At 48.0% G+C, this 8,937-nt stretch overlaps 1 long non-coding RNA gene across 1 annotated transcript; it reads left to right on the top strand.

Annotated features, from left to right (window-relative positions):
- The first annotated feature begins 2,949 nt into the window (after positions 1-2,949).
- LOC311101860 lies at positions 2,950-3,272 on the top strand. The gene is made up of 2 exons (XR_014609960.1): positions 2,950-3,012; positions 3,100-3,272. It is a non-coding gene; the product is annotated as an uncharacterized lncRNA (long non-coding RNA).
- The last annotated feature ends 5,665 nt before the right edge of the window (positions 3,273-8,937 follow it).

The following is an 8,937-nucleotide window of genomic DNA, read 5'->3' as shown; positions in this document are numbered from 1 at the left end:
TGATGGGCGCCTCCTCGCGGAGATAACTCATCAAACCACCCCCGTTTCCCTAGTGATTTCTGGCAATCATTGTGAAAGCATTCAGTTAAGAGTTATGTCTGGCTCAGCTACCTCCCTAATCCTTGGCTTCCCCTGGTTGGCTCTTCACAACCCACAAATTGATTGGACACGTCACACCATTCTCAGTTGGAGCACTAACTGCCATTCAGAGTGCCTTAGGTCAGCGGTTCCCCCCACTAAGTGTAACCCAACTCATCCCTCAGCTCCTCTCGATCTGTCATCTGTCCCCAAAGAATACCATGACTTAGCGGAGGTTTTCAGTAAGGACAAGGCTCTGTCTCTACCACCACATAGGCCTTATGATTGCCCTATTGAACTGCTTCCTGGTGCTCCCTTGCCCTCTAGTCGCTTATACAATCTGTCCCGACCGGAAAGCGAGGCAATGGAGCAGTATATTGTTGATTCTCTGGCCTCGGGCATAATCCGTCCCTCGTCGTCTCCTTTGGGTGCAGGTTTCTTTTTCGTTGAAAAGAAAGACAAGTCGTTACGCCCCTGTATCGATTTCAGGGGTTTAAACAACATAACTGTTAAAAACAAGTATCCCCTTCCACTCATCAACTCAGCTTTTGAACCTCTGCATGGCGCCACAGTTTTCTCCAAGCTCAACCTCAGGAACGCTTATCACCTTGTCAGAATCCGAAAGGGAGATGAGTGGAAAACCGCTTTCAACACTCCACTGGGGCATTTTTAGTATTTGGTCATGCCCTTTGGGCTCTCAAACGCCCCTGCTGTATTCCAAGCCATGGTGAACGATGTTCTTAGGGATTTTTTGAACCGTTTTGTCTTTGTATACCTGGATGATATTCTTGTTTTTTCCAAGTCACCCGAGGAGCATGAGTCACACGTCCGTCAAGTCCTTCAACGGCTCTTGGAGAATAAGCTGTACGTCAAAGCAGAAAAGTGTGAGTTCGACAAACAGTCTACATCGTTCCTTGGTTTCATCATTGAGAGCGGGCAGGTGAAGGCGGACCCCGAGAAGATCCGGGCAGTGACGGAATGGCCCACACCCACCACCCGTAAGCAACTTCAACGATTTTTGGGCTTTGCTAACTTCTACCGTAGATTCATTAAGGGTTTTAGTAAAGTGGTGGCACCCCTTACTAGACTCACATCCCCAAAAGTCCCTTTTCTGTGGTCCCCTGAGGCAGAGCAGGCGGTAGGGGTTTTGAAGGAACTGTTTTCCACCTCCGTGTTGATACACCCCAATACCTCTCTGCAGTTTATTGTGGAGGTGGACGCGTCTGACTCAGGTGTGGGAGCAGTCCTCTCCCAGCGCTCCCCCACTGACCAAAAGCTTCACCCCTGTGCTTTTTTCTCCAAGAAATTGTCACCCACAGAACGGAATTACGACGTTGGAAACCGGGAACTGCTGGCGGTTAAGCTAGCACTGGAAGAATGGCGGCACTGGCTGGATGGAGCTGAACTGCCGTTTGTGGTCTGGACAGACCACAAAAACTTGGCTTACATCCAAGCCACTAAGAGACTCAACTCACGCCAAGCCAGATGGGCCCTGTTTTTTAGTAGGTTTAACTTTATTCTTACATACAGACTGGGGTCAAGAAATGTTAAACCAGATGCTTTGTCCCGCCAGTTTGCTGACCCTTCGGAGACCAGCGAGCCTGAGGCAGTCCTACCTTCCTCATGCGTCATGGCGGCAGTACAGTGGGAGATCGAGTCTCTTGTGAAGACTGCACTTGCCACGGACCCGGGACCGGGTGATGGACCTCCCAACCTACTCTTTGTTCCCGAGACGGTCCGGTCTCAGATGTTGCAGTGGATTCACACCTCCCGTTTTGCTGGTCACCCTGGGATGAGACGCACGTTGACGCTGCTTAGGAGACATTTTTGGTGGCCTTCAATGGAAACTGACGTTCAGGCTTTTGTGGCAGCCTGTTCAACCTGTGCTCGGGGCAAAGCCTCCCATCAGTCCCCTTCGGGGCTGCTGCTACCCCTCCCAGTTCCAAGCCGTCCCTGGTCCCACATAGCCATGGATTTTGTCACCGGCCTACCCAAGTCTGAAGGTAATGATACTATACTTACCATTGTGGACAGATTCTCTAAATCTGTTCACTATATAGCATTACCAAAATTACCGTCTGCCAGTGAGACAGCGGACCTCCTAGTCCAACATGTATTCCGTCCCCATGGAATACCTGTGGACATCGTATCTGATAGAGGCCCACAGTTTACTTCCCGTGTTTGGAAGGTTTTCTGTTCTGCTTTGGGTGCTTCCGTTAGTCTGTCCTCAGGGTTTCATCCCCAGACCAACGGTCAAACAGAAAGAGCCAATCAAAACCTCGAAGCAACCCTTCTTTGTGTGGCTGCTCAACATCCATCATCCTGGGCCAAACATCTGCCTTGGATAGAGTACGCCCACAACTCCCTCACCACCTCTGCAACCGGCCTTTCACCCTTCGAAGTAACCATGGGTTATCAACCCCCTCTGTTTCCTGCTCAGGAGAAGGAATTGGCTGTTCCTTCGGTTCAGGAGAACCTCCGCCGCTGCCAGAGAGTGTGGAGCGACGCTCGGGAAGCGTTGCTTCGGACCACCGACAGGAACAAGACGACAGCGGATAGGAGCAGGACTCCCGCACCTGTGTTTCATCCTTGTCAAGAAGTTTGGCTGTCATCTAAGAACGTACCTCCTCGGTACCTGGGTCCGTTTGTGGTGGAGTCCATCGTTAACCCCGCTGCGGTTCGTTTGAAGTTGCCTTCAGCCATGAAGATTCACCCTACTTTCCACGTCTCCCAACTGAAACCTGTGTCCCCATTATGTGGGTGTGTCTGGAGTGGATCGGGGGGCGTGCTCAGGATCTGCCTCTCCTGTGCAGCTGCGGGTTGTTTCCAGTGATTCCTGCCTACGCAGCTGCATCCTATTCTCTCATCAACCTGCACTACTAATTCCTGGGCATGGCTCTCCACCGGCGCCAGATCGTTGTTCTTACTAGAGCGGTAACTTGGCTCACCAGTAGAGTAAATTGTCTTTGTCTTCAGCCTGGCTCTTTACTCTCCTTAACCTGTCGTTTGTTTTGTCTTCAGTTCAGACATACCTCCCAACCTGCCTGCCTGCCTTCCAGCCAGCCTGCCTGCCTGCCTGCCTGCCTCAGCCTCTCCTTCCTCCGGAGCCGACTAGCCCACTCTGTTCCTTTTCTTCAGTTGTTTTTGGACTAAGACAAATTGAACTTTTAGTAAAATAATTTTTGTTTCTTCCACTCCCTTAGTCGTGTTTTGTTTCTCTGAGTGCTGGGTTTAACCATAGCTTAACACGCACCATATGCATAGACCTAAATGAGTAAAAAATATATATACCAATAATTAGCTGTCAATCAGTTATATAAAACATTTATTAGCTTTCAGTCAGCAAAACAAATACTCCTGAAGTGGCCTTTTCATATAAAAGGAAATAAAAATATCAAACAGAATACAAAAATAAATGCCTTCATTGTCCACACTCCAAAAGGTGAAATGCTCAGACATGTGCATAGGATTAGGATGAATGTAACATTCCAGCAATAACTTTATGTTCTCAGGAAGGGAAAAATGTCAGTTCCATTGATGAAAGCATGTGCCCCGGCATAATATGCCATCTTCCTCTCCTTGCACACTGCCTCCATTGCTGGCCACAGCATGTCCCTCCGCTCTCTGTCAGCCTTGGAGAAATCCTCAGCAAACTTCAGTCAGTTGGTTTGCAGGTAGGTGGACTTCTACACTGCCTTCCACACTGCAACTCTGTAGACCTGCTTCGTAAACTGCATGATGATGCTTCTGGGCTTGGAGTTGTTGAGATGCTTGGAGCTGAGACGGTGAACGGTGTCAATCACCTCAGGGAGTTTGGTCTTCTCCTCCGGGAGAATAACTTGGCAGATCCTTATGGTCTCCTGACGTACATCTTGCATCTCCACCTCAGGGACCCCCTGCTGTTTCAAGTTCCAACACCTCCAGTAGCTCTCTATTTCGGTGATCCGTCTCTCGCACGCATCAGTGCGCCTTTCTTCATTCTGGATGCACTTTTTAAGGTGGGTAACCTTTTCTTTCATATCTTTTATCTCTGCACATGTGAAGTCGACCTCGTTGCTACCCAAAACTTTTATTCAGGGCATCAGTTCTACTGTCGATTAATTGTGAAAGCGTGGTGATGTCAGCCGAGTTGAAGTTAGTCAGACGTGCCTTTTTTAGAGGCAGGAGGTTTGCTTGGAGGGATGGCTGGAGGGGGGAAAGTCCTCGTTGTCCATAAGAGAAAGTTGGGGAGTATACACTGGGCCAACAGCATAATCGTTGCAGCTAGCGATTAGAACATTAGCCTGAGCTTCAGGAGCATGTCTGGACATGTCCATTCCACGTGATGCTGTGTCAACGCTAGCCTTTCGTCTATCTTTACATTTCATCAGGGCAGAACTCGACAAAATAAGATTAAACTTAGTCTTTAATAATATACAATTGTTAAACAGTCAAAGGACAGAACTATAGCTAATTTGTAGGAGTTTCACAAATTCACCAAGTTTTGATACAGAGCTCGGAGAAAAGTGTGCTCACAGCGCGATCTTGTCGAGATCCCGCGGTACCTAGTGAGTCTTCGTCACACTAAAACGCTCACTCGTCATCCGAAATTGTAAGCAAGCTAGTTACGATTGGTGCTTTCAAGACAACTGGGAACTTGTAAAAAAAAACAAGGTCAAATCATGGCGTCAGTGATCTTTAGGTTGGAAAGTCACCGCCCTAGAAAGATGCTAGAGTTTCCGACTCAGAATTCCTCTACTGCTGTTGGTTGCTCGATAGTATGCGGTTTCTTTTTCCAGCAACCACCCTAGCCTCCACCTGTTTGGTTCTGTGTTTCCTTCCTGCAGGGTGATTGGTACAGCGTACCTTGCTCACTGACTGTAATTATTATCTTAACATGATGCACACTCTGGCAGTGAGCTACCCTGAAGGAGCAGAGCCTTACACCAAGACAACGAATTGCATATCTTTCTAATAAATGTTTTAACTAATACGTGGCGTTTCCTGTATGAAGTTTCCTCGACCACATCTTTCCATGCCTTATCCACACAATTAGCTCAATAAATTGTCATTAGTGCATTAGGAGATATTCATAATGGAGATTATAGCCAGGACTCATTACGTCAGGACAGGACAGGACACATCCCTTTATAAGATGTTTGTTGATGGGATTTAGAGTGAGTGGATTTCCTGGATCCCATTCCCTGATGAGAAATAAGAGAACCACGCCTTGATTATTACTACAGGGGGGACCATGATGATTACAGATGGAGGAAGAAAAAAGCTTAGAACCAAAAGCTTTGAGCAAAATTTAGAGAACATTTGCACACCTTCGTATAGTTGGCAACATCAAATTGCAGCTCTCTGGAACTTAATCATTTGTTCCAGACGGTAGGCTATAGTTTTTTACCCTTTGATGTGATCTAGTATAGTGGTTCTCTTTATTTACTGTACCCCCATTCACATATTGATCTGCCTATGAGTCTTCCCAAGTATCCCCTGTTGAAAGGCCAGGTACCCCCATGGGTACTAGTACCCCAGGAAGGGACCCACTGTCTTACAAAAATCCTTTCAATATTCACCTTGTCTCCTGAGCCTACATCTTGGAACTCATTTCTTGCCACAGTGTGACATCAAAACGTACACACAAAACAATCTGGATTATTTTTTTTCAAGACTACTGTTTTGAACTTCATTTACTTTAGAGCTTGAAAGATGTCTCAAGGGTTGTAGGTGTGACTTCTGTGAATGTCATTTTCTTCTTACATCTGCAGAGGGGCAAATACAATGAATAGATAGATGTAAGGAATGAACGCTTCAACAAACTGACCAGCATTTAGGTAAAAGGAATATTGACCCAGTTAACTAAATAACGAATGTTACATATAGTACATGGGTCAGCTACAGTATCTAAAATTACCAATAATTCAAGATTTAAAAATAGGTAACCAGTTTGTAACCCCTACTTGCAAGGGAAGACATTATGTCTCTGCCTGGTCACCTGAATACAACAATAAGACAGATAAATCTCAGTAAATGAAAACAAGTTAACCAAATGTTACTAAAAAGAAGAGGGGAAAATGTGTTTTGGGGAGGGTTGGATATAAACGTATTTGGCTGGTAGTAGTCATAGATCTTGACCACCGCTGGCTTTAGATTCTGTGCTGGGAGCTCCTGTATGATGTCCAGGGTGTGGTTGAAAGGAAATAGTGATGGTAACTGTTGGGAGGAAAAAAACATTTATTTACAACGCTCTAAGCTGAAGTTTCCTATCAGCTTTGCTGACTGAAGGACATTCCACACAAATCATTTCAGAGTAGATGTATGTTACCAGAAGTACGTCAATATATAAAGTATGTTATTTCAGATTAATTCCATTATATTGAGTGTGCAAACTGGTCTCACCTCTCTCAAGTACATTAACACATGGTCATCTTTAGTATCGACACGATCCACTAGAAGTGAACCGCTCAGCTGTGAAGACATCCCATTTATTGATTGTTCATATTGCATGGACCAAAAAAGTATGTTTCAGAAAGGTTCACAGATGAGAGGCAAGAGCTACATGTAAAAAGGTCACAGGTAACACCATAAATGTATGTTACCACAAAAACTCACCCTCCCCAGAGACTCTGGGTCAAACCCAGACAGCATTTTCAAATCCACTATAATCATATTGGTGGTAAGCTCCTTTCCATGATATTTGTGAAAGCAAAGAGATGCCTGTGATATCAAAGTTTGATTTTGACAAGTGCTTGTAATAATCAAATGAATGGATAATTATATTATTTTAGCCATAAAAATACCAGATATGTTTTATTACTGTTACTGATCCAAGCCTAGGTACAAACTAGAACTCGATCTCCGGGTGCGTACACCGGCCCCTCACTGCGGTGGAGATCGGCGCTCGCCTTGTGTCGACGGATGGCCCGCTGCAGGTGGACGTGTGCAGCGTTACACGTCTCCTCCGAGCGCCTCATCCAATCATCCACCGCAGGGGCCTCGATCTGGCTCTGCTGCCAAGGTGCCAGAACCGGCTGGTAACCTAACACACATTGGAAGGGGGTTAGGTTGGTAGAGGAGTGGCGGAGAGAGTTCTGGGCCATCTCGGCCCAGGGAATGTACTGAGCCCACTCCTCAGGCCGGTCCTGGCAATACGACAGTAATTCGCAAAGCCCAAGAACTGCTGCACCTCTTTGACAGTGGTTGGGGTTTGCCAATTACGCACGGCTGACACACGATCCACCTCCATTCTCACCCCTGACGCGGACAACCGATAACCCAAAAAGGAGACCGACTCCTGGAAAAACAGACATTTCTCTGCCTTGACATACAGGTCGTGCTCCAACAGCCTCCTCAATACACGACGCACCAGGGCTATATGCTCGGCTCGGGTAGACGAGTACACTAGAATGTCATCAATGTACACGACCACCCCTTGCCCCTGCATATCCCGGAAAATCTCATCCACGAAGGATTGGAAGACTGATGGAGCATTCATCAACCCGTATGGCATGACGAGATACTCGAAATGACCTGACGTGGTACTAAACGCTGTTTTCCATTCGTCGCCCTCCCTAATGCGCACCAAGTTATACGCGCTCCTAAGATCCAGTTTTGTGAAAAACCGCGCTCCGTGCAACGACTCCGTCATGGTCGCAATCAGAGGGAGTGGATAACTGTATTTCACAGTAATCTGATTGAGACCACGGTAATCGATGCACGGGCGCAACCCTCCATCTTTTTTCTTCACAAAAAAGAAGCTCGAGGAGGCGGGAGAAGTGGAGGGCCGTATGTATCCCTGTCTCAAAGATTCGGCTATGTAAGTTTCCATAGCTTTTCTCTCCTCTTGAGACAAAGGATACACGTGGCTCCGTGGGAGCGCTGCTCCTGCCTGGAGATCAATCGCACAATCCCCATGTCTATGAGGAGGCAACTGCGTCGCCCTAGCTTTACTAAACACGAGACCCAAATCCCCATATTCATGCGGAATGTGCAGTGCGGGCACTTGGTTTGGACTTTCCACCGAGGTCGCCCCTACGGAAACACCCAGACATCGCCCCTCACACTGAGCAGACCACCCATTGAGAGCCCTCTGTTGCCACGAAATAGCAGGGTTATGGGTACTTAACCAGGGAATTCCCAGCACCACCGGGTACGCAGGAGAGTCGATCAGATACAGCTGTATAGTCTCCTCATGACCCCCCTGCGCACACATCCTAAGTGGCGCTGTGATTTCCCTAATCAACCCCGACCCCAACGGGCGGCTATCTAAAGCATGAACGGGAAAAGGCTTGTCGACAGGCAGGAGAGGGATCCCTAAATCTAAACAAAACTTCCGATCAACAAAATTCCCAGCTGCGCCTGAATCTACTAGTGCCTTATGCTGGGAATGAGGTGCAACCTGTGGAAAACAAACAGGTATACAAAAGTGCGCAACAGAGAGCTCTGGGTAAGTGGGGCGTCTACTCACCTGGGAAGGCTCCCCAGTGCGTGGCCTGTTGTCTCCTCCCTCGGGGAACCCTCCCCAGCACCTGGCCGCAGTGTGCCCTCCACGACCGCAATTGGTGCAGGGGACAGGCCCCCTCGGGCTCCTCCTCTTCCTTTCTCTAGCGCCAGCACCCCCGAGCTCCATAGGGCTCGGCTCGGAGGTGCCGGAGGGTGGAATGGACGGACCCCACTCGGAACGTCCACGGGTGGCCAGCAGGGTGTCCAGACGGATGGACATGTCGACCAACTGGTCGAAGGTGAAATTGGTGTCCCTGCAGGCCAACTCACGTTGAACGTCCTCCCGTAGGCTACATCGAAAATGGTCGATGAGGGCCCGTTCATTCCACCCTGCGTCTGCCGCTAGAGTCCGGAACTCCAGTGCGAACGCCT

This window comes from Coregonus lavaretus, assembly GCF_964263955.1.
Source record: "Coregonus lavaretus genome assembly, chromosome: 26".
Classification (NCBI taxonomy): domain Eukaryota; kingdom Metazoa; phylum Chordata; class Actinopteri; order Salmoniformes; family Salmonidae; genus Coregonus; species Coregonus lavaretus.
This window is presented reverse-complemented; position numbering and strand designations above follow the sequence as displayed.